A 27,036-nucleotide genomic window follows, 5' to 3' on the forward strand; every position below is an offset into this window, starting at 1 on the left:
CTCAGCGGCCCCAGCAACCTTCCTACCGCCTACTGCAACTATTCTGCCGTGATGGTGATCCCCCCCCCTCCGAACCGCAGCATTTTGTGGTGAGGATGGCGGCAGGGCATCTCCCCTGCTGCGATCATCACCCCGAAGTGCTACGGTTCGGGAGTGGGTGGGTGATCGCTATTGCGGCAGGAGAGATGAGCCATCTCTCCTGCCACAATCCACCCTTCCCCCGATCGGATCAGGCAGGAGGGAGCTCAAACCCTCCTGTCCCGCCGAAACCCCACCTGGCCGACATGATTGGCAGGAGGGAGCCCAAGCCCTCCTGCCCAAAGAACCGCCACCCTTCCCAAGCCCTCCTGCCCCAGCGAAACCCCCTATCCCCCATCCCCACTAAGATACGGGCAGGAGGGATCCCAGGTCCTCCTGCCCTCGGCGCATCCCCTCCCACGATTGCCCATCCCCCGAACCCCTGATTGGCCCTCCACCCGCCAACCCCACGACACCCCCCGCCGACCCTTCAACACCATCCCCCACCCTTGACACCCCCGTACCTGAAAACCAGTTGGACGGATGGACAGGTCCCAAGCCTGTCCGTCCGGCATACCCGCCATCCGTTGAATGATGGGCCTTAGGGACTGAATGGCTCAGGCGCCTCAAACCCTGCCCACAGGTGGGGCCTGAGGCACCTGGGCCAACTGAAATCGGCCCAGCAGCCTTAGGCCCCTCCTGTGGGCGGGGCCTTAGGCACATGGGCTAAGTTTTATTATTCTAGAGCCTGGGATTTCAAATTGAACTTATCTGCAGTGATACTAAACAAAGGTCAAAGACTCCATTGGCTTCTTTTTGTGATTTGTACGAGGGGCCGCTGAAAAGTTCTCAGCCCATCCAACAAAGCTGGGGCATTCTCCATCAAGGGCTATACGTTTAGGGCCTTGATTCTGGAAATGGCGCCTATTGCACTACTGTCTGCAAAACGGGCGCCTACCGCCTGTCAATCACCAGTAGGCGTTGTTTTCAGATTTGCGTCTATTTTCTTCTACAGATGCCTTAAATGCAGGCCTTTAACGCATATGACTTGTGCCTACGAGAAGCACCTAGGCATGCTTACAGGCGCCTAAGGTCACTTCCTACGTAAACCATGCTACACCAGCCTTAGGCATCCATAGGCATGCTTAGACATCTCCGAACGCACACAACAATTCCTACATTGTAGGCATCCTTTGTCCCATTGATTTTTTTTTTTTTTTAAACGTGCATCCCGATTGGTCCATTAGATGGTGATAGGATGCCTTCCACAGCTTACAATCAGGGTGCCATTTTTAGAATCAGGCCCTTAGTCCAGTGATTTTCCACTTTTTTCATTTTGTTGGAAAAATAGATCGAAAAAAGTAGAAAATCTGTTAAGTAACATATTTTAAACTATTAATCAGCATGCATATATAAATAATTTTTAAAAAGGTGCTTTGAAAATGTGTTCTCTATGGCTTCCTTGGCAGGTGTCATGATTGTTGCAGTTGTCCGGGTCCTGCTGCATCTAGGTAGGTAGAACCGACGTTTCAGCTATCACCCCGAAGAAAGGTTGAAACGTCGGTTCTACCTCCCCAGACACGGTGATACCTGAGCAACTGCAACAATCGACAAGAAAATGTATAGGATGCCTGCTCAGAAATTTCAAGGAGGTATTTTCTAGATGTGATTCGAGTGGTCCTTGTGAGCCCGCTGGGACAGACAGGGAAAAATGCTTGAGCACCTGAATAAGTTTGTATAATCCGTTCTGAGCTCCCCTGGGAGAGAGATATAGAAAATTAAATAAATCTAACCCTTTCTTTACAAAGCCGCACTAGCATTTTTAGCAGTAGGAGTTCTTATCGCCTTGGCTGGTGCTAAAAAATGCTAGTGCGGCTTTGTAAAGGAAGGGGTAAATGTATTCGGAATCTAGGATGGCAATGAGTGATTATCCATGAATATTTCCCCATGGGCATTTACGCCGGCTTCAAGACATGCATAATTGTCAGTTAAATTCTTGTGTGACTTGGATTCTATATAGGCACCCAAATTTGGGTATGTTTGCCAAGATGTACGTGCAACTTAATTGCTTATGAGCCATCAACTATTATATTATACTGGATGCTAGCAACCAATTGTTGGCATATATTGGCATCAATTAGGATTTCCATGTACATCTGGTTGTGCACTATACTATAATGTTGGATGCCCAAATTTCATAGCATGTAACCCAAAAGGGGGCATGTTGTGGATTAGGGTTGTTTCAAGAAAATGTGCACATTGTTACAGAATACTGGCTCAGTACACCCAACTTGGGCACCAGCATTTACACCAGGTTTCAGGCTGGTGCCCAAATTAGGTTCTGAGAACCAGTGCTAAGCACAATTAGAAAAATCACGCTTAGCGCCAATCTTTCTTTGAGCAGATTTGTAGAAGCCAGTCCTCTGAGTTTTGGAGCTTAGAACTGTTATCAGTTCCCCACTGATGGGCAGTTTCATTAAATCCATCACTCGCATTCATGCAGCCCCTGTTGTGCAAAAAATGTTGAGAAAAAAATTGGGTCATCCAATTATAGAGATTCCCACTTCCCCTCAGTATTTTACAAAAAGGTCTGCCTAACACAGAACCTTTTGTAAAATATGAATAACTAGGCCAGCAGAAACAGCCATTTTCATACAGCTATATTTATTGAAAAAGAGTGGCATCACGTGGAATCTTAGAAACATGATAGCAGATAAAGGCCAAATGGCCCATCCAATCTGCCCATCCGCAGTAACCATTATCTCCTTTCTATTGGCTAAGGTTCTTAACATTTGCATCTCCTCTTCCTATAGGCTAAGGCTCTGTGCACCTGCATTGTGAGGTCAGAGAGCTGCCCATCCGCAGTAACCATTATCTCTTACTATCTCCGAGAGAGTCCACATGCCTATCCCAGGCCATTTTGAATTCAGACATAGTCTCTGTCTCCACCACCTCTTCTGTGGTGGTGGACTATTCCACGCATCTACCACCCTTTCTGTAAAAAAGTATTTCCTCAGATCACTCCTCTTAACTTCATCCTATGCCCTTTTCATTGCAGAGTTTCCTTTCAAATGAAAGAGACTCGACTCATCCGCATATACATTACGTAGGTATTTAAACGTCTCTATCATATCTCCCCTCTCCTGCCTTTCCTCCAAAGTATACATATTGAGATCTTTAAGTCTGTCCCCATACTCCTTATGATAAAGACCACACACCATTTTAGTAGCCTTCCTCTGGACAGACTCCACCCTTTTTATATCTTTTTGAAGGTGTAGCCTCCAGAATTGTACACAATATTCTAAATGAGGTCTCACCAGTCTTATGCAGAGACATCAATACCTCCTTTTTCCTACTGGTCATACCTCTCCCTATGCAACCTAGCATCCTTCTAGCTTTCGCCGTCACCTTTTCAACCTATTTGGCCACCTTAAGATCATCACATACAACCCTACTCTTCTGTCGTGCACAAGGGTAGATCTGGCAATTTTTAATAGTGCTTTCCTACCTAAACTAACTCTCTCCCCCCCCCCCCAAGTTATTCTCTCCATGTGATTTTATATGCTAGGACAAAAATTGAAATAATACATTTGACAGATCAAAATATAATAATTGGACTGTTGAAAGTATGTTTTAAAGTGATTCTACATTTTTGATGCATCTGGTGGTATGGAATTAAAAATTCCATTAGCTCCCATGTGATTATTTGTATTTGCTATAATCCATCTTCAATGCATGCAAGAAATGATAAGGTGGAGATCCCGTTATTAGTTTCAAGTCAGCAGTCATGTTTGCAAAGATTTTCTCTCGCTTGTTGTAGAAAGATTTTTTTTTCTTGTCATTTTCCTGAGGGGAACGATTTCTAACTTTGAAAATGAGGGGATGTAACCTTTTGTTATGATTTTCAAAGTAATAGTTTGCTTTCCTTCTGGCAAAGAGATTTGAAAGCAGATTAGGTGAATTATTAATTTGCAGAGGATGGCAAACACCCACCCAGAATCTTTGCAGATAAACATATTGTCAGGTTTCCAAGAGAACAAACAGCGATTTGGGGTTTTCTTGGTTCATGGGTTCAGAGAACAAGAGCACTCAGCTACAATTTCAGCTTTAGGTTTTTATTGTTGATTGCTAATCTGTTCAAACAAGAATGAAATGAAACATTTATCAATTGTACCCATATGTTTGAACTAGATCTTTCAAGGTTGCCCAAATTTATCATTGTGTAACAACAGCAGTATCCTATGTCTGCTAACTTTGTAAACATATCCAAGTCTTTCAATCAAGGATAAATGTTTCCTCCTTTGGTACAGAATTTTATTATGGTAATGGCATTTTTCAATATGTAAATGTCAGTATTATAAGAATATCATGAGTTACAGGAAATTTCTGGTTGTTTAGGAGCCATTGGCTAAATTTTGTAAGGAACGATAACTAACTTTATTTTACTGACCTGTAAACATACACATCCAGGGTGGGAGGGAGGGGGGAGGGGTTTACATTGTAATTGATTCGGGGATTTTTTTAGGTAGTTGTGGGTATTTATTTCCTTGATTACTAGGTGGGAGGGTGGGGGAAAATAATTGCTTATTAATATCTGTAAGTTTATTGTGCTTTTCTTGTAATATTAAATGTACATGCATTATTTGCATGCATAACTGTAGTTTGGAAATTTAATAAAGATAAAAAAAGAGTTGTTTCTATAGAAAACTAATCAAAATATAGAGCCACCAGATTTTCATACGTACTAACTAATGGTAAACCACTTTAAAAATGCACGAAGTCAATTAATGACATGGCCGCATTAACCCTCCCTTTTTACATAAGCAATGCCTCCGCTGGGTCAGACCCGAGGTCCACCGTGCCCAGCAGTCCGCACACGCGGCGGCCCAACAGGTCCAGGACCTGTGCAGTAATCCTCTATCTATACCCCTCTATCCCCTTTTCCAGCAGGAAATTGTCCAATCCTTTCTTGTCCATTAGGAAATTGACACAATCCTAATGTGTCCTATTACGTCCTCTGGAAGCACATTCCAGGTGTCCACCACACGTTGGGCATTTGTTTTGAATCTGTCCCCTTTCAACTTCTCCGAATGCCCTCTTGTTCTTTTATTTTTTGAAAGTTTGAAGAATCTGTCCCTCTCTACTCTCTCTATGCCCTTCATGATCTTATAAGTCTCTATTGTATCCCCTCTAAGTCTCCTCTTCTCCAGGGAAAAGAGTCCCAGTTTCTCCAATCTCTCAGCATATGAAAGGTTTTCCATCCCTTTTATCAGACGTGTCGCTCTCCTCTGAACCTTCTCGAGTAACGCCATATCCTCTTAAGGTACAGATACCAGTATTGGACGCTGTACTCCAGTTGCGGACGCACCATCGCCTGATACAACGGCAGGATAACTTCTTTCATTCTGGTAGTAATACCCTTCTTGATTATATCTAGCATTCTATTCGCACTGTGCCATCGGCTTCATTGTCATGTCCACCATTACCCCCAAGTCCCTTTCTTGGGTACTCTGCTTCAATAACATCCCTTCCATTGTATAGCTGTACCTCGGGTTTCTGCTTCCCACATGTAGTACTTTACATTTCCCAACGTTGAACTTCATCTGCCATCTCATCTCCCATTTCCCTAGTTTGTTCAAGTCTCTTTGCAATTCTTTGCAGTCCTCCTTAGTCCGAGCTCCACTAAATAGTTTGGTGTCGTCCGCAAATTTTATTATCTCACACTTCGTCCTTGTTTCTAGATCATTTATGAATATATTAAATAGTAACGGCCCAAGCACCGAGTCCTGCGGGACACCACTTGTGACCCTCCTCCAGTCCGAGTAGTGGCGCTTCACTCATACCCTCTGTTTTCTACCCGCCAACCAGTTTCTGATCCATCTATGTACGTCTCCTTCCACTTCATGGTGCTTCAGTTTCCGAAGTAGGGGTACCTTGTCAAAGGCTTTTTGGAAATCTAGATATATGATGTCTATGGGGTCACCTCTGTCCATCCGTTTGTTAATTCCTTCGAAGAAGTGCAATAAGTTCGTTGGGCACGATCTCCCCTTGCAGAAACCATGTTGGCTGGTTATCAGAAGTTTGTTTCTTTCAAAATGTTCATCGATGTTGTCTTTTATCAGTGCTTCCGCCATTTTCCCTGGAACCGAGGTCAGACTCACCAGTCTGTAGTTTCCAGGGTCACCTCTTGATCCCTTTTTAAAGGTAGGCGTAACGTTGGCTATCTTCCAGTCCTCCGGGATCATACCTGTTTTCAGGGATAGATTGCAAATTTGCTGCAGTAGTTCCGCTATCTCCTCCGTTAGTTCCTTCAGAACCCTTGGATGGATTCCGTCCGGACCCAGGGATTTGTCAGTTTTTAGTTTTTCTAGCTGCCTGTGTACGTCTTCCAGGCTCACTTCCATGGATATTAATTTTTCTGCTTGATCTCCATTGAAGATTTGCTCACGTTCCAGTATGTTGGATGTGTCTTCATTTATAAATACAGACGAAAAGAACATGTTAAGTCTTTCTGCTACTTCTTTCTCTTCCTTCACCACTCCCTTCCTGTCTCCATCGTCCAGCAGTCCCACCTCCTCCCTAGCCGGCTGCTTCCCTCTAACATATCTAAAGAACGGTTTGAAATTTCAAGCTTCCCTGGTTAGCCTCTCTTCATACTCTCTTTGGGCTTTTCGAACCACACGGTGACATTCTTTTTGATACTTCCTGTGCTCTTTCCAGTTCCCCTCAGTTTTGTCCTTTTTCCATTTCCTGAATGAATTTTTCTTATTGCCTATCGCTTCCTTCACTATTTTAGTTATCCACGCTGGGATAAAAACATGATTTTTATGACATGCCCCTGATGAAGCAGTTATTGTGAAACAGATGAGCTGCCGTCGGACTGTACTTTGAAGATTTGATTAAGGATTAGACTTTAAAGATTGGATTAAAAGAGATTGGACCAATCAATCAATCAAAGTACTGAATTGGCCCATAAGGATTGGATCAACAGACCGATTGAAGGACCACACAGCTGATCCTTACAAGGACTTCTTTGGGGGGGGGGGGGGGGGTTTGCCCTATTCCAACATAAAGTTAAGTGCCTTTTGGAACACTACGAATATGTGGATGTATGTTTTGACATTTTAGTAATGTTTTCGCTTGCTATTTTTGCTCATAATGAATTAAATTGTTAACTTATTAAAAAAAAAAAAAAATTTAAATAATGTAAAAAATAAATAATGAATTTATTCCTTGTGATTACACTATTGATTTTCTCTGTTTGGGTGACATTACATATTTGTGAGGGAGGTTTTTTTTTCTCTTTTTTTGATATTAGCGTTATTGAAGTACCAGCCGCGGCAGTAACAGCTCTGATGCTCATGGGAATTTTATGAGTGTTGGAGCTGTTACTGCCAGGGCTGGTGCTATAAACCGCGCTGTGCTTTTGTAAAAGGGGGGAGTAAGCAAAGGTTTTAAAGGCCTACATATCAGGTGCCTAAGTTTTTGGAGAATCATGCTTAGCGGTGCCTAACTCGCGCTCTGCCCATAGAAATGGCCACTTAGACATTGAGGCCCTGATTCTCCAAAGTGCGTCCCGATTTTAGGCAGCTATAGGCGTCCTACAGCTGTCTAATCAGCCAATCGGGATGCACGTTTTTTAAAAAAATGCTCCCCAGGCAGGCCGCCTATATTGAAGGCGCCTCCGGGAGCCTAGGGAGGCCCGCAAGACGCCTAAGCTCACCTAAGGGCCTTAGGCAAACCTAGGTGGCCCTACGCGACTCCCTAGTAGAAGAAGAGACGCTTAAAATGTAGGCCAGCAAAATGCTGGTCTACATTGTAAGTAGACGCGGCCGCTATACTTATGGCAGCAAGGGATCTCCCTGCTGCCATAAGTATAGCGGCCGCGTCTAATTTAACCCGATTCTCTAACCAGCGTCTGTACCATGGACGCCTGTTACAGAATCGGGGTTTAGTGTAGGACCGATTCTGTATAGGACACCTCTCCTGGGCGTCCTATACAGAATCAGGGCCTGAGTGCCTCTAAGCGCATTGCGATAGGCGCCTATCTGTTATAGAATCGGATAGCACCTATTGTCCAATTATTTTTTTAAAACAATTATTGGGGCTGTTAAGGGCGTTTTGACAATTAAGTTAGGTGCCTTTTATAGAATCAGCCCCTTATGGGTAGGGTTACCATACGTCCGGGACTGTCTGGGCGCCTGGAGGGATTTTCGAAACCCGGCAGTTTGCCTGGGTTTGGGGAAATCCTGAGCTCGGAGGCCACGTCTGGAAGCCTTTGTGAATACGCAGTCATCGCCGTGATGATGTCCTATGCACACGCGCATGCTCGAAGGCTTTTAATTGTGGCCTTCCAGCTCGAGGAGGTTCATGGGTGGGTGGGGCTGGGGAGGAATGGGGCGGGGCCGGAGGTGGAATGGGTCAGGACTAGGGGGTGGAACAGAGTGGGACCAGGCGTCCTCTTTTTTTTTTCAAAGAGGAAATCTAGCGACCCTACATAGGGGCTGATTCTGGAAGCGGCACCTGTCTTGACAGGTGCCTACAAAATGGGCTCCTGCAGTGTGTCAATCACGGACAAGTACGCGGCGAGCAGGAACGCTAGGTGCCAGCAATGTAGGCCAGGGTTTAACAGGCCTACATTGATGTCAGAATCGTGGCCAGTGGTACTTAGTGAAGCTGAATCTGGCACTGCCCCTAAACATGACCACTTCTGAGAACGAGAGGGCCCTCTCTAAAGTTGAAAGGGGATAGATTCCGAACAAACGTAAGGAAGTTCTTCTTCACCCAGAGAGTGGTAGAAAACTGGAACACTCTTCCGGAGTCTGTCATAGGGGAAAACACCCTCCAGGGACTCAAGACAAAGTTGGACAAGTTCCTGCTGAACCAGAACGTACACAGGTAAGGCTAGTCTCGGAGAGGACGCTGGATTTTGACCTAAGGGCCGCCGCGGGAGCAAACTGTAGGGCACGATGGACCACTGGTCTGACCCGGCAGCGGCAATTCTTATGTTCTTATGTTCAGTGTCACTATGTGCCGCTGGCCACCAGGGACTTAAGCACTGGTCCCAGAAGCTATTTTGGTTATTTTTTCTTAGGTGACCTCTTATAGAATGAATCTCCTCAAACCGCCCCCACCACTACCACCACCACCTGTGTACGCATGCATAACAAAATTTGTGATCAATAGAAAGCATGTATAAATGAAAAGCACATAGGTTTCCCTGGGATAATTTTCAAAAACAAAAAAAAAATGCACACATGCTTTCGTTATAAAAATCACTGGTACTTGCACAGGAAAATTATGCATGCATTATTAACAAAAGTGCTCAGTTAGGACATTACCTCCCATGTACCAGGCCAAATGACCAACGGCGATGTTTTTATTTGCACCGAAAAGACTCTCAGAAGCAATTTTTTTTTTTTTTTTTTTTTTTTTTTGTAATTTCATCAGTTAATGTGCAGAGCAATTTGCAAAGTGATTTACACTGACAAGAAGCATTTTACCTGTGTAAATTGACCAAATGGAAATTACCCTTCCGTCATGCTGCCAAAAGCTTTTGCATTGTCCCATATTGAGCAGAGGAGATCCCAAGGGCATGTTGGCGTTGCATGGGGGGAAAAAAAAAACATAAGTTCCGCAGACAGCATTTTAAAATCTGCTGGCTCAGACAAGTAAACGTGCACCTGGAAAAGTCATTCCCTTGATCATTTTGAAAGGGGGAAGTCATCCGTATATGAGGCCCTCCTCCTGTGCTTTTATGCCATGGAAGTATTTAAATGTTTCCATCATGTGAATGAAGAGCGCCAATTGAACCAATTAAAACATGAAGTCAGGCGCCTAGGCTGGCCAGGCGCATCGATCTAGGCACCTAACGGTAGACGCTTTTTATACACTCAGGGCCATTGAGAGCTTTAAGTCTGTCCCCATATACTTTCCCCTGGATTCTCTATATTGTGCCCAAAATTGGATGCTGATATTTGGGTGCTGATCCAAGAAGGAAAAGGGGATAGAAGGGTATAGATAGAGGATTACTATACAGGTCCTGGACCTGATGAGCCGCCGCGTGAGCGGACTGCTGGGCGCGATGGACCTCTGGTCTGACACAGCAGAGGCACTGCTTTTGTTCTTATGTGCACTCCTTCCGGAAGAAATTTAAGACATATCTCGTCTCCCTTTAGCCACTCTCTTATCCTCCACCCTTCCTCCTAAGAACCACCTCTAACTTCAAGAACTTGATCTAAATCTTATTGTAAACTACAGTAAACCCCCGTGAATTCGCAGTTCGTGAAGCGCGGACTCAGTAATTCACAGTATTTTTTGACTGCCCCTTCCGGGTACTAAAGTCATGGTTCCACCAATCAGGAGCTGCTTTGACACGTGTGTCAAAGCAGCTCCTGATTGGTGCAGCCTGACTTTAGCAACAGGAAGAGGCAGTCGGAGCATACCGCAAGTGATTTTCTGCACCCGCTGGTGCACCAGCTGCCCTCTCCTGCCTTTTGACAGGCAAAAAACTGTATTCACGGTTTTTCAAAATTTGCGGGGGTTCCTGGAATGGAGTCCCTGCGAATTTCGGGGGAGTACTGGTCATAGATTCCTTGCAGAAAATTGCGGTATATAAGACATTGTATTCAGTGGTGTAGTATGAAGGGGTGGGGGTGCCAGCACCTCTCTGCCCCCCCCCACCACACACGCGCCTTCACTCCCCCTACCTTCCCACACACTGTACCTCTAGCTCTTCACTGGCACAAACAGCAGCTCCAATCTGCTCCTCACACCAGCCTCAGAACTCCCCTCCGTTACTTCCGGGTACCATGACTAGGAAGTGACATCAGAGGGAGAGCCGACACCAGCGCGGGCAGCAAGTAAATAATGCTACTCGTGCCAGGGAAGCTAAACAGATACATGGGAAGCAAAGGAGCGGGGAAGGAGTGAGGGGTGAAGAAGAGGGTGAGGGGGGTGCCACCACTCTGGGCACCTCCCACCCTCGCTCTGCCGTTGATTGTATTGCCTTGTAAACGGTTAACGAGCAAAGCGGTTGCAATAATGGGATGCTAATAAACACTAATCTGCACCAATTCGAATTTGCGCACACATCTCGCTCTGTGCATCTATAGAACCCTGTGCGCCCAAACCCCATAGCATGCAACCCGTGGGAGGTCCATGAGGAGGTCAAGAGCAATGTTAGGAAATTCTACTTAACGGAGAGGGTGTTGGATGCCTGGAATGCGCTCCCGAGAGAGGTGGTGGAGAGGAAAACGGTGACTGAGTTCAAAGAAGCGTGGGATGAACACAGAGAATCTAGACTAGAATCAGAAAATAATATTAAAAATTGAACTAAGGCCGGTACTGGGCAGACTTGCACGGTCTGTGTCTGTATATGACTGTTTGGGGGAGGATGGGCTGGGGAGGGCTTCAATGGCTGGGAGGGTTTAGATGGGCTGGAGTAGGTTTTGACAGAGATTTCGGCAGTTGGAACCCAAATACAGTACCGGGTAGAGCTTAGGATTCTTGCCCAGAAATAGCTAAGAAGAAAAAATTTAAAAAAATTTAAATTGAATCAGGTTGGGCAGACTGGATGGACCATTCGGGTCTTTATCTGCCGTCATCTACTATGTTACACACACAGTGTTATAGAATACCAAAGATGAGAACCCAAACTGGGCGCCGGGAATTGCACCTGATTTCAGCAGGCATAAGTCCCAGCACCCAAATCAGCAATGCCATTCTATAATGACTGTTCGTCTTTGAGTGCCCAGTGTAGAACAGCACGGAGTGCCAGTTTTTGAGCCCAATTGATTGAATGTAGCCTTTATAACAAAACCACCGACCATTTAGGAGCTGCCCCTCTGGAATGACTCCATCCTGTTTACATTTCTGAAGCTGGTCTCTTTAATTAACTTCTTTTAGAGATGCAATTTTGCAAAATCTTGCACTTGCCCTTAAAAGTGTAGACAATTACACACCTAGGAGGCAAAATCTGTGACTTATGCTTAGAAAGTTCTGCTTTTATTGAATATGATTCTTACTGATTTACAAGTGTATTCACTATGCAGCCCTCTCCCCCCCACCCCCCACCTCCCAATATCTCTCCTCACTTATCTCCTCCTATGCTCCTTCCGTGAATTCCATTCATCAGGTACATCCCTCATCTGTACCCTTCTCCGCCACTACCAGCTCCAGACTCCATCCCTTCTATATTGCTGCACTGTCTGCCTGGAACAGACTGCCTGCATCAATACGTCAAGCTCTATATCTACTAGCAGTATTCAAATCCAAGCTAAAAACCTATTTTTCAAGGCTGCTCTCAACTCCTAACTCCCATTCACTGTAAGATACTTATGTCTGTCCTATTATTCTCTCTGCAAGAAACTCCCCAACCCCTATATGTCGTGTCTGTCTGTCCAAATTAGATAGTAAGCTCTTCTGCGCAGGGACCATCTATTACATGTTACACCTTTCAGCACTATAGAAATGACAACAAATTCTACATGAAAGATCACTGACGCACCAAATGTGGGAAACCAAATTAAAAGACTCAACATGGAGCCATGTTTTGGTGCGAAAATGCCTGCATCAAGAGTCATGCGGTCTTTACAATGGCTTCTCTATTTGTAGCAGATATTGATGCTCATAGGGGAACAACCTAGATTGTCACTGAGGTTCCTGTCAGAGGTAATCGTATACCAGACTTCACTCTCAAAGTTACGTTCTGCTGGCAACGGTGACTTGGTGATACCATCTAGAAAGGAGTTCCGATGGCAAACCATGCAGGCTGCAACATTTTCATGTGTGGGCCCAGCAGAGTGGAATAAACTCCTCGGTTACATAAGTCAGCAAGGGCATCTCACTTCATTTAAACGTTTTTTGAAACATCATCTGTTCTGTCGGATGGAATATGGGTGCTATGAGAGAAGACTAGAGGAAAGGGGGATGGAACTCCTCTCGTATGAGGAAAGGCTAAAACGGTTGGGGGCTCTTCAGCTTGGAAAAGAGATGGGTGAGGGGAAATATGATTGAAGTCTACAAAATCCTGAGAGGAGTACAACGGGTACAAGTGGATCGATTTTTCACTCCGTCAAAAATTACTAAGACTAGGGGACACGCGATGAAATTATAGGCAAGTGCTCTTAAAACCAATAGGAGGAAGTATTTTTTCTCTCAGAGAATAATTAAGCTCTGGAATGTGGTAAGAGCGGATAGCGTAGCTGGTTTTAAGAAAGGTTTGGACAAGTTCCTGGAGGAAAAGTCCATAGTCTGTTATTGAGAGAGACATGGGGGAAGCCTCTGCTTACCCTGTATCGGTAGCATGGAATGTTGCTACTCCTTGGGTTTTGGTCAGGTACTGGTGACCTGGATTGGCCACCGTGAGAACGGGCTACTGGACTTGATGGACCATTGGTCTGATCCAGTAAGGCTATTCTTATGTTCTTATATAATGACACAAAGAGACGGGGTGGCTATTTGTGGCTTGTGGGAAAGTATTGTATGTGAGGGTGGGGTGGAACGTTTTTGATGTGTATTTTATGTAGGACAAGGCAGTTAAGGCAAGTCCATGCTTGAATGTATGTGTTTTGTAATGTGTTTTTTATTATTATTATTATTATATATGTGTTTTTAGAACCTGCTTTTTTATAAAGTGGGATATAAATAAAACCATAAACCATAAACTGGTATTCGTTCAGTTGTAGCTGCAAAGTTAAAAATGCTGCCAAACAAAATCGATGCCGAAATACAGTTCCATGTGAAGTCTTTTAGCTGGCTGCTGACATTTGGTGGTTCAATAAACCTTTGGATCCTTGATTTTCACCTCTTTTGCAATCTGGCCACTCCTGTGTTCTTACATTTCCTACAGCCTTACAGATATATATATTATAAAACTGCATTGCAAATTCTGAAATTGGATGTCTCCACTTGGATGTCCCTTTTCTAGCCTAAATCTGTATAAAACTAATGTTATTTTGCAAGCAGATGGTTTCTTAGGCAACGTGCCTACTGACCTCAGCTGATCATTTGTATACACGCTCCCAGTTTCTGTCAGACATAAATAGCAATAAATTCCAGACACTGGTCATGGTGGTAGCACCAGTGAAGGCATGGTTAAGGAAATAAATGGAGGAAGAGACAAAACGCCACTTTATTTAGACACTATCGCCCAAATTCTCTAGAAGGTGCTGCAAATTGTGTGCACAAATTTGGATGCAGGCGCGATTTCATCGAATAACAAGCCAACAAAGACCGATAATTGAGCTCCAGCAATTAATTATTGGTGCATCCGTTAAAAGTTATGCATGCATATTTATGTGCTTGGATTTGCATTTAAATTTAATGCATGGCTATAAAAAGGAGTGTGCCAATGAGAGAATAATGGGCAGAGTGGGGATCTTCCTTTAATATATGATATGGTCGTTGGCTATCAGCTTAGCACTCAAGGGTGCACCATAGCATTTTATTCTATAAAGGAATCCAGGCACCTAGATTTCATTACAGAATGCTAGTATAGCTCAAATATCCACAGAATGAAGGGGGAAGTCTGTGCAGGTTGCTAAGGTGCAACTTAATTAGTTAATAAGCCAATTGGATGCTAACAATCAATTATTGATATTAATAGGGACTAATATGGATATGTGCATGCATCTGCCATTGAGCTATTCTACTGTATAACCCTGGGTGTCATTCCAAACAAAGGAAAGGGTATGGGCGGGTTAGGGATGGTCCTAAAATTTGGGCACATAGAATAACATTATTTATGTGCCCAAATACCATAGGTTGGGTGCTGGCATTTACCTCAGGTTTCAGCTGGCATAAATGCTAGTGCACAATGTGAGGGTAAAAATCAGCCCCCTAGTCCTGGAATAAATTACCCTTCCCTTGTGTAAAAGCAGACTGAAAAACCCACCTTTTTGATAAAGTCCATAACCCTATTCCCCACTGCCCACCAACCCAGCCAATAGATTAACTGTCCCCTTAACTATATCCACGACATCCTGTTTGTCTGCCCTGTCTGTTTAGATTGTAAGCTCTTTGGAGCAGGGACTGTCTTCTTTGTGACTCTGTACAGGGCTGCGTATGTCTGATAGCGCTATAGAAATAATTCATAGTAGTAGTAGTGTGCAGGGTTTCAGTTTTGGGGAAGCAGAGCCGGTATTGTGATGTCATAATGCCTCATTCCACCAGTAAGAGCCAACCTCCTCAGTGATGTCACAATGACTTGATTGTCCTGTACTCCCCTCTGCCCTCCAACCCAGTCAGCAGATTAACCGTTCCCCTTAATTGTATCCACGGCATCCTGTTTGTCTGTCCTGTCTGTTTAAACTGTAAGCTCTTTGAGTAGAGACTGTCTTCTTCATGACTCTGTACAGCGCTGCATACTTCTGGTAGCGCTATAGAAATAATTAATCATAGTAGTAGTAAATGGTTTTTTTTTCTTATAACTGCTATCTGGCAATACACTAATATTTTAATATTTACCACTATTTCCCCTTCACAAGTCAAAATGAATTTGGGTGAATCGAGTACACACTGATTTTGCCGTTCATAGAGAGAATTCAAATCACTTTATTACACAGGTCTTCACTAAGCAATGTTTTTTCCTGTTTAGAATTAAGGTAATTGAATGGCCATGTGATAATTATAAGCTGGGTTTGCTTAAGTATTTAGCAGCTCTCCTTTATCCTGTTAGCCACAAATGCTTGGACAGAATATTGAATGGTTTTTAGTCTAACTGGGCAGTTTATCAACGGAAAACTGAAAAGAACATCTGGACACCTGCATCAAATGTGAGTTTCATCTCCAATAAATCAGCCTGCTGCCTCAGATCAAATCTGGCTATTTGGAGAGGTGTTGGGTTTTTTTTTTCCTGGTTTCTAGCTCAACTGGAACTGGCCTCTGCCATAAACTGTCATTCACAACTAGCCAGGGATTTCCCTAATTGTAACTTTACCCACAGTTTCTGTTCACCCAGTCATCATCTCAATGGACTTTGGCCAGGGACTACAAATAATTTCTGTCAAACCCAGAAAGGCTATACCTTCAATCTGACCACTAGGTGTCACCATTGTGTAATGGCTAGGAATGAGACTATTCCCTCTACAACACACCCAACCCTGGCTGGATGCCAGTACTGGGAATCAAGCCCAGATCCCAGCATTACATTGAAGGGCATTTCCAATCAGCCATCAGGTTTCTATTTGTAGTCAGATATGTGATCACTGACTGGCTTAATCTTTTACATTACATTAGAGATGGGCTATCATTCGCAACATGAGATATGTCAACAATATATCTCGCATTGTTGCATGTTGTTAAAACCTATAGGGGAGAGTGGCATTGCTCCCTTGTGACCCTGGGCAAGTCACATTAGATAGATTGTGAGCCCACCAGGACAGACAGGGAAAAATGCTCGAGTACCTGAATAAATTCATGGAACCTGTTCTGAGCTCATCTGGGAGAACAGTATAGAAAACTGAATAAATAAATAGTGTGAAAAGTTTCAGCCTCTGATAATCAGAGCTGGTATTGTGACATCACAATGCCTCATTCCACCAATGCCTAAGAGCCAACCTCATCAGTGATGTCACAATGGCTTGGATTTTCCTACACTTGGATCACTTTTTACTACATTTTAGTTTCTAGAGTGGTGCAGTGGTTAAAGCTACAAACCTTTGAGGTTGTGGGATCAATCGCTCTCAACAGTGTCTAGGAGTTAGGTGTCGTTTATAGAATCAAGACCTTTGAGGCAAATTCTATAATTTTTTTAAAAAAGTCACCTATTGCTGAATTAGGTTGCCAACAAAAAACCCCAAAAACCAACAAAACCAGAATGATCAAAACCCACACTTCCAGAGGAAAAATCGACCCAGTGGAATTCTGGTCCCGCTTCGAAACATACACCAAACAAACCGAAGAAACGGAAAAAATCATGACCTCATGGATCGTGGATAGCACGAACATACTAAACGAAATAGCCCCCATGAAGACCCGCAGAATAAGAAACTCAAACCAAGAAGGCTGGTTCGATTCAGAACTACTGCTATTAAAAAAGGAGCTCAGAAAAACAGAAAGACTATGGCAAAAATCAGGAACCCAAGAACATAGACTGGCCTGGAGACAAAAATTAAAAAATTACAAAAACCTTACCAACGAAAAAAGAAAAAACTTTTACTCCCACAAAATTGGCAACATTAAAACCAACAGTAGTAACCTCTTTAAATTGGTTAACGACCTATACAACATCGAAACCATCACAAACATCTATGAAGAACCCACTATAACTGCCAACGACCTGGCAGACTTCTTCATCACCAAAACTCAAAAACTAAGATCAACCTTACCCACCAAGATGAATCCCCTCGAACTATTCCCCATTCTCCCAGACCCCGATACATCTAACCCAAACCTAGGATCCATAACAGACCTTAGCTGGAAACAATTCTCAACAATAGACTGGCAAACCTTTAACACCTACTACAATAAATACACCCACTCCTTCTGCAAATTGGACACATGCCCACCATATATCATGAAAACTGCCCCATGCCACTTCAAAGCAAACATGATGACATGGGTCAACCACCTACTATCTACAGGAAACTTCCCACCAGAGCAAGGACATATTCTGATAACCCCAATTATAAAAAACGCAAAAGAATCCCCAAATTCCCCATCTAATTACAGACCGATCGCAAACATCCCCCTTTTCACCAAAATAGCAGAAGGGGTGGTAAAGACTGAACTCTCCACTTACCTAGAAAAATTCAACATCCTCAGCGACAATCAATCAGGCTTTCGCACGGACCACAGCACCGAAACCATAATTGCCTCCCTCCTCGACTATCTTCACACGCTCTTCAGTCTAGGATCTAGTGCCTTGATCATACAGCTAGACCTAAGCAGTGCCTTTGACCTGGTCGACCACACCATACTCCTCGAATGCCTGGCACACATTGGCATATCCGATCAGGTCCTCAACTGGTTCCAGGGGTTCCTAAAAAATAGATCCTACAAGGTACTCAAGGACAACAATATCTCACATAGCTGGGACAACACATGTGGCGTCCCGCAGGGCTCCCCCCTCTCCCCCACTCTATTCAACATCTACCTGGCCTCCCTAGGCAACCTCCTTCACACCCTCAAACTCAAATTTTTCATATATGCAGACGACATCACAATAGCCATCCCCCTTACCAATTTCACACCAGAACTACTTGACTACATTACTAACATTTTCAACCAGATTGAACGTTGGATGTTATCGTTCAGGCTGAAACTAAACCCGGACAAAACAAAATTTTTTCTAGCCACCCCCAAGGAAAAAATCAAAAACACCACAATTCATCTGAAAGGAATGACCTTCCCCCTAGAACCCACCTTAAAAATACTGGGAGTCATCCTAGACAAAAACCTATCCCTAGAAAACAACACAGACCTCATTGTCAGGAAATGTTTCATGGTACTTTGGAAACTTCGCACCATAAAAAAATTCTTCAATGACACCTCCTTCCGCCTACTAGTACAATCCTCCATTCTCAGCATTCTGGACTACTGCAACATTATCTATCTGAGCGCCACAAAGAAAACCACCAGGAGACTAAAAACGATCCAAAACACCGCCATTCGCCTCATCTATGGCCTGAAGAAATGGGAACACATCTCCCCATACTACAACCAACTTCACTGGCTGCAATTCGAATCCAGAGTTCTTTTCAAATTCGCATGCATATGCTACAAATCGATAAATGGTCTTTCGCCAAGATACATCACTCCCCACTTAAATCTACACTGCACCAACATGAAATCCCGCAGAATTCAGCTGTTCGCATACCCTTCGCCAAAGCTTTGCCAATTCAAAACATTCCTTGATAAAACCCTCGCCTTCCAAGCAGCCAAGATGAACCCATGGCTAGCTCAAATGATACTCGAGGCCACCACCTACCTCGACTTCAGAAAATCACTCAAAACCCACCTTTTCAGCAAACAAAACCCTTAACTGACCCTTCAGATAATCTCAAGGCCCCCTACCCGATTCTTCTCCTTCACGATAGCTCCTATCTCCCCCTGCTTCTCCTTCCCACTTCCTTCAAGTCTGACCAAATCTGTTGTAAATCCGATTAATTTGTTGTAATTCTGCCCTCTTCATCTACGAAGTTGGCTAAACTTGTTGTAAATTTCCCTTCTCATCTGCCAAGTTTTGGCTACAGTTGTTGTAAATCCTATAAATTTGTTGTAAATCTACAAGTCTATGCGGATCCTAATCTAATTTAATGTAAACCGCCTAGAACTCGCTGGGTATGGCGGTATATAAGAATAAAATTATTATTATTATTATTATTATTAATTTCTCTATCTTCTTAGGCGCGGTGCTACAAAAGACAGGTGCCTATCAGCGCCTAACGCCAAAATAGGTGTTTATGGGTAGAGTGGGACTTAGCCACCTCTAGGCACAATTCTCTAACACATCTGATCGTGTACCGACGATCGCAAAACCAGTGTTACTGATTTTGCGATCGTTCCCCGACCTCGACCCGATTCACTAACGTCCTAGCAGATCAATTTCTGACCCGATCTGATCCACACATGCAAATGAGGTGAAACGGCATGTAAAGTAGGAAGGCAGTGATTCACTAAACAGAAGAAGGAAGACCGACTGGGGTTGCCGATCCGAAGTGAAGCGACTGCTGAGGACCAGTCGCTTCACTTCTTACCAACTCTTCTGCCCTTTAAAACCACGGGCTGGCAATGCGCTTTTGCAGAATACATAAAAAAGGAATTATTCCTTTTTTTTATATATTCTGCAAAACGCATTACCAGCCCGTGGTTTTAACCCCCCCCCCCCCCGTGCCAATGCCCCCCGTGCCAATGCTCGCCGCCATCCGCCTGTATGGCAATAAGGTTCCCACTCCCTTCTGCCATCTGTAAAACACCAGACTTCCCCTCAAAAAAAAAAAAAAAAAAATGGCAATAGGGATGCCAACTCCCTCTTGCCACCCAAGGGATGTCAACTCCCTGTGCCGGTCCTACCCCCACCCGTACCTGTAACGGAGCAGGAGGGATGCTCAGTCCTTCCTGCTCCAATGCCTCCCGCGATGCTTCTGAGGCCTTAGACCCCACCCGGTGCATCATATGATGCACAGGGAGGGGCCTAAGGCCCTTATTGGCTCAGGCACCTCAGGCTCCTCCCTTGGGAGGGGCCTGAGGTACCTAAGCCAATCAGGGACATCCTTAGGCTACTCCCTAAGGAAGTCCCTGATTGGCTCAGGCACCTCAGGCCCTTCCCAAGGAAGGAGCCCGAGGCACCTGAGCCAATCAAGGCCTTAGGCCCCTCCCCGTGCATCACATGATATACCATGGCAGGGCCTAAGACCTCAGAAGCATTGCAGGAGGCATTGGAGCGGGAGGGACTGAGCACCCCTCCTGCTCCATTATAGGTACAGGTAGGGGTAGGACCGGTACAGGGAGTTTGCGTCCCTTGGGTGGCAAGAGGGAGTTGGCATCCCTATTGCTATTTGTTTATCTTTGGGGGGGGGGAAGTCGGTGTTTTACAGATGGCAGGAGGGAGTGGAAATCATCTTGCCACAATTTTAAAGCGGCGTCAGGTGTCGGGCATCGGGGGAGGCACTTTATTTTTTGTTTGGTGAGGGAGGGGGGAACGGGCACTTGATGGGAGAGGGTGGGGGTGTAAAATTTTTTTTAAATTAAGCTGATATTTTGCGTGTGTACAACACGCAAAATAGCGGCCCGATTTAAAAAAAATTTTTAAAAAGCTGGCAAAAGCCCTGACAGCAGTGACAGGAGGCTGCTTCTGCTGTCACTACTGTCCAGGGCTCTGCCCCGAGTCAATTGATTTTTGAGTCTGTTTGCATGCAAATGTTTTGCACAAACCATGCAAATCGTTTGCATGCAAATTTGATTGTGAATCGGTCGCACTGCCACAGATCGGATCGGATTGAATCCATGGGCTTAGTGAATTTAGCCCTTAGGCCCCCTGTAAAACCCTGGCCTACATTATAGACACCTAAGTTTTGAGTTAGGTGCCGCTAAGCGCAATTCTCTAATTGGCGCCTAACGCATGGTTGACATGGAATAGGCATCATATTTATAGGCACCTATCTTTTTAGGTGCCAATTATAGAATCCGGCCCTCTGAGCCTAACTTTAGGTGCAAGCATTTCTGCCACTTTCCAAAGACTGATATAAATGTTTGTGTCCATCTGATGGCAGTTAGACACACAAATGTAGATATTGTATAACATTGTGCCTAAATTCTGAAAACATAGGCTGCTCATAGTAACATAGTAGATGATGGTAGATGAAGACCCAAATGGTCCATCCAGTCTGCCCAACCTGATTCAATTTAAATTTTTTCTTCTTAGCTATTTCTGGGCAAGAATTCAAAGCTCTACCCGGTACTGTGCTTGGGTTCCATCTGCCGAAATCTCCGTCAAAACCTACTCCAGCCCATCTACACCCTCCCAGCCATTGAAGCCCTCCCCAGCCCATTCTCCACCAAACTTCCATATACAAACACAGACCATGCATGTCTGCCCAGTACTGGCCTTAGTTCAATTTTTAATATTATTTTCTGATTCTAGATCCTCTGTGTTCATCCCACGCTTCTTTGAACTCAGTCACCGTTTTCCTCTCCACCACCTCTCTCAGGAGCACATTCCAGGCATCCACCGCCCTCTCCTTTGCACCCTCCCCTTTGAAGTTGCACATGCATATTATAAAATAGGGCGTTGGTTAGATCCACCCATAATTCCTAATTGCTGCAATTAAATGCTCATTAGCACCAATAATTGATTGTTAGCACTCAATTGGTCAATTGGCTTCCACTCGGATGTGGGATTCATGCCTACATTTGTGTAGCCAGTTTTGGACAACCTGTAGAAAATCCAGTGGGATATGATTGCGTTCATGACCAAAAAAGGCCCAATGAAAATGATCAAAGTAACATTTCAGAATCAGCTCCGATCCCCATAGGGAGGAGCGATGGCAAATCGGCCGAAGCCGTTGCCATTAGCAGGGGGGGGGGGGGGGGGGGGGGGGGGGGGGGGGGGGGGGGATTAGATAAAAGAGGAGTGGGAAGGGGGATGCACCCCTTTTCAGCGACGCCAGAGCTAGGAGAAGGAGGCAGCATTTTCCTTCTCAACATAGCTCCACCGCCAACCAGCTTCCTTTAAAAAAAAAAAAAAAAAAAACAAACAAAAAAAAAAAAAAAAAAAATATATATATATATATAGTGGAACATACAACCACTTATTTAATTATACTAACCAACGATCCAGGTAAGAATTTTTCTTTGGCGGCCACGCGGCAGTGGGCCACATTCTGCTTCCGGGCATCGCGACTGCAGTCCTGATGTTTCCTTTCGGCCCTGCACGTTGTCCGGGCTTTCCGTGCGCGGTGCTGGACCCCGCTTCGGCTCCCGATGTATAAAAAAAAAAAAAAAAAAAATAACTAAATACAATTAAAATTGTGAGCATCGCGCTTTCTCTGCGCCCTGCTTCCCGGCTCTCTCCGCGTGTGGCTGGGGCAGGGTAAAGGGTGGAGGGGGGGGCTGTTTGAGAGGAGTCGCCGCTGGAGAGGAGTCGCGGCGGTAGCCGCGCCGGCGTTTCTGAGCCGGCGACTCCTTCCTCCTAGGGCGCGGGTCGCGTTGGCGCTGCGACAGCGTTCCGGGCCGGCCTCTCCCCCCCCCCCCCCCCCCCCCCCCCCCCCAGACCACGGGCCGCGTTGGGGGCCGGCTGCTCGGGGCGCGGGCTACGGCACAAGAACGGCGCTCCGCCGTTCAAGGAGAGGGGGGGGCCAATTGCAACTCCCTCCTCACAGGCCGCGTGGGGACTGGCGGCCCGCGGCGTCGACAGCGTTTGACCGGCGCCACGAGGCGCTGTCGTGCAGGGCCAGAGATTCCCTTCCTCCGCGTGAGGGCTGGAGGCTCGTGGTGAGCCCGGCCTGGGCTCCGGGTCGGCGCGCCCACTGGCCACGTGTGCGGCTTCCCTGCCCCCTCTCCGCCGATGGAGAACGCGTGGTGAGACAATCCAGGGTGCCTGCATTGAGGGAGTAGGGGAGGCCGCGTCTCTCTCTCGGGGCGCTGCACCTCCCACCTCCCCTTACCCAGCTGGACTGCCCAAGGGACTTAAGGTGGCCACCTAATTGCCCCTGCGGCCCGACTAAGGTAAGAATTTTATTTTGCTGTACTATTATATATTATATGCTTAGCGTCCAATTTTATGCAACGCTGTTAGATGCTACTAGTTGGCTTTACTTAAATCTTCAGCACAACTCCGCTAGGCTAGGACATTTAAGCTATTTACTGCAATTACTTTTATTTCATGCTACGTGCCAATTTATGCTATTTTAGGCTTCACGTTATGTGCCAATTTTGGCTATTGAAAGCTATAGTATGCTATTTTAGGCCATTACTACTGCAATTACTTTTATGTTATGCTATGTGCCAATTTATGCTATGTGCTATTTTATGCTATGTGCCATTTTATGCTATGTGCCATTTATGCTAGGAATGCTTCAAACTATGTGCCATTTTATGCTATTGAAGGCCATGGTATGCTAGTTCAAGCTATTATATGCAAATTATGATATTTATGCATGCTATACAACTACAGCAGCTTGGCACCAACGCTTGTGTCTACTGTATGCTATGCCACCAACGCGCATGTCTACTGTATGCTATGGCACCAACGCTTGTGTCTACTGTATGCTATGGCACCAACGCTTGTGTCTACTGTATGCTATGGCACCAACGCGCATGTCTACTGTATGCTTGGGTATATGCGATACAACAACTTGGCACCAACGCGCTTGTCTACTTTATGCTATTTAAATGCTATTTAAAGCTATTATATGCGATTGGCCATTATATGCTACGATGGGCTATTTGTATATGCTATACAACAACGTGGCACCAACGCGCTGGTTTCCAGCTGGTTCTCGTGAAGGCTTTTTTACTGATGTCTTTAATCCTATATTGCATCTTTTGCTTAGTTATAGAGCCAGCCTCACTGTCTCTATAGACATGCCGGCTCAACGTAAGCCTCGATCAAAACCAGCAGCCCAGAAAAAGCCCTCAGCTACTAGTCAAAAAAAGACTAGGACTACGCGTGCCACAACATCAGCGGCTCGAATAGCAGAGGCTTCCACGGCCTCAACTGCAGCGGTAGCTTCTACTACGCGTGCCACAACATCAGCGGCTCGAACAGCGGAGGCTTCAACGGCCTCAACCGTAGCGGCAGCTTATACGGCACCACAGTCTCACCAATATGCAGCGGCAGCTTATACGGCACCACAGTCTCACCAATATGCAGCGGCAGCTTATACGGCACCACAGTCTCACCAATATGCAGCGGCAGCTTATACGGCACCACAGTCTCACCAATATGCAGCGGCAGCTTCTACGGCACCACAGTCTCACCAATATGCAGCGGCAGCTTCTACGGCACCACAGCCTCGAACAGCGGAGGCTTCCACGGCCTCAACTGCAGCGGCAGCTTCGACGGCTGCACAATCTCAGCAAGATCTAGTCGACTTAATGGCCGAGTTCCAGAGACAGATACTCCAGCACGGGGTTCAAACGGTGCACCAGCTACTTATTAGTGGCCAGTCAACACCACAAGCGGCACCACCCCCACCGCAAGCCGCACCAACGCCAACATACCCACCTCCAGCACAGCAGTTGTTACCAGCACAGCCGCTGTTGGTCCCAGGTGAGCCACTAACACCTACATACTCACCTCTAGCACACGAGATGGCGCCCGTTACACGGGAGGCTCTCTCTTCACACATTATGCCATCATTTCTCAGGTTGTCTAATGGGCAGACGGAGGACCAGCTTACGCTATCACGTAGTATACGTGAGGCACTTTTGATCTCCGAACAGGCTAGGGCTATACCCCCTTCGGAACCTATTAACGCAGGTCCTTCATTTCAGACAGACCCCATAGTTAGCAGAGGAGGGGATGACATCACATGTGGTGTAACCACTCTCGCTTCGGGAGTCCCTAGAACAGTGAAAGAGAAAATATGGAAGAGAGACTATGTAGACATGTTTTCCTTATTACAGAGGGAACCCGAGGAGGACAACTACATAGAGACTGATAGGATATACATACAGTTAGAGAGGGAGAGAAAGCCAAAAATCTATAAATCCTTAACTAACTGGATATCCGCCTTCCACATATACATGAGTGTAGTAGTAGAAAGAGAGCCAGAGATATCCCCCTACTTAATCAGATATTTGGACACAATTATCCGGGCGCACAAGAAATACGGGGGATGGGCCTGGCTCAACTACGACATTAAATTCCGGAAAAGTATGGCAGAAAACAAAGCAATAACATGGAAGCATAGAGTATTCGATCTATGGATGGACGAAATGTGCGCTTTGCGGCCATTTCTGCCCGATAGGTTCCCAGACAGATCCACTAGCGGGACCCAAGGGTTCGGAGACAGACCACGGCCTCTTCCCCAATTTCCTCGACAAGGGGGCCACATGGCAGGAAAGCAGATCTGTAGGCTATTCAACAGAAGCCATTGCACATTTACCAACTGTAAATACAGACATGCCTGCCACTCCTGCGGAGGTACGCACCCTGCAAGCCAGTGCAGGAATGCAAAAGACCGCAGATCGTTCACTCATCCTGCCCCAACACACACCGATGCACCTGGCCCCCTCCCCCATCAAGGCTAGCGCTTTGCTCCCATGGCTAAGATTATACCCGATGAGGGAGGACGCACACGCCATCACGAGAGGCTTCTTAGACGGCTTCTCCATACCGTACACCGGCCCACTCAATCTCCATCTTAGAATTCCTAAAAACTCCACATCATGCCACGCTCACAAACAGATAGTCCAAGATAAGATCGATAAAGAATTACAACTCGGTCGGATAGCGGGCCCCTTCGACACTCCACCTTTTCCCGCCTTCCTTGTTTCTCCCATTGGAGTAATTCCAAAAAAAGAGCCTGGCAAGTTCCGCCTCATCCATAACCTTTCCCACCCAGCCGGGGCAGCAGTTAATGATTTCATCGACCCTGCGTTATGCTCCGTACAGTACACCTCACTAGACCAAGCCATATCATTCATAAAAGCATCTGGCCCCAGTACTAAGTTGGCAAAAGTAGATATAGAATCTGCGTTTAGACTTTTTGCCGGTACACCCCCAATCTTTTCCCCTACTGGGTTTTCACTGGAACGGGCAATTCTATTTTGACAAATGTATGCCCATGGGCTGTTCTGTTTCTTGTGCTTACTTCGAGCAGTTCAGTACATTTGTAAATTGGGTATTTGGTCAGACAACATCACATGGTTTAGCTGTCCACTACTTAGATGACTTCCTGTTCATTGCTAAGACTCAGAATGACTGTGAACATTTAATGTCGTCATTCCATCAACTGGCCAAACAATTCGGCATCCCACTAGCACAAGAAAAAACAGTAGGCCCGTCAAGCGTTCTCACCTTCCTAGGTATTGAGCTGGACGTGATTAATCAAGTTTCACGCCTTCCGGCAGACAAACTCTATAAACTTCATGCAGCAATACATCACATGTGTACTCGGAAAAAGGCTACATTACGCCAATTCCAAGAAATACTGGGCTTATTAGCGTTTGCCACCAGGGTGATTCCCATAGGCAGAATTTTCGCCAGACGACTAGCTAGAGCTACAGTGGGAGCAGATAAGCCTCACCACCACATTAGAATTACCGGAACTATCAGGGACGACCTCAGACTATGGGACTCATTCCTGACCAATTTCAATGGACGCGTGTTCTGGCAATCGTCTACCGAAAATGCCGACGCCCTACAGCTATATACTGATGCAGCAGGCAGCCAGGGATTCGGTATATACTTTCAAGGGGCATGGTCTTCAGCAAAATGGCCTAGTTTATGGGTTAGCTCAGGCATCCTCAAAAACATTACATTTCTGGAGCTGTTTCCTATCATGGTCTCCCTTCACCTATGGGGTAGTTTGTTAACACATAGGTCCATTATGTTTCGGTCTGATAACT

The sequence above is a fragment of the Geotrypetes seraphini genome, chromosome 5 (genome assembly GCF_902459505.1).
Source record: "Geotrypetes seraphini chromosome 5, aGeoSer1.1, whole genome shotgun sequence".
In the NCBI taxonomy this organism is placed as follows: domain Eukaryota; kingdom Metazoa; phylum Chordata; class Amphibia; order Gymnophiona; family Dermophiidae; genus Geotrypetes; species Geotrypetes seraphini.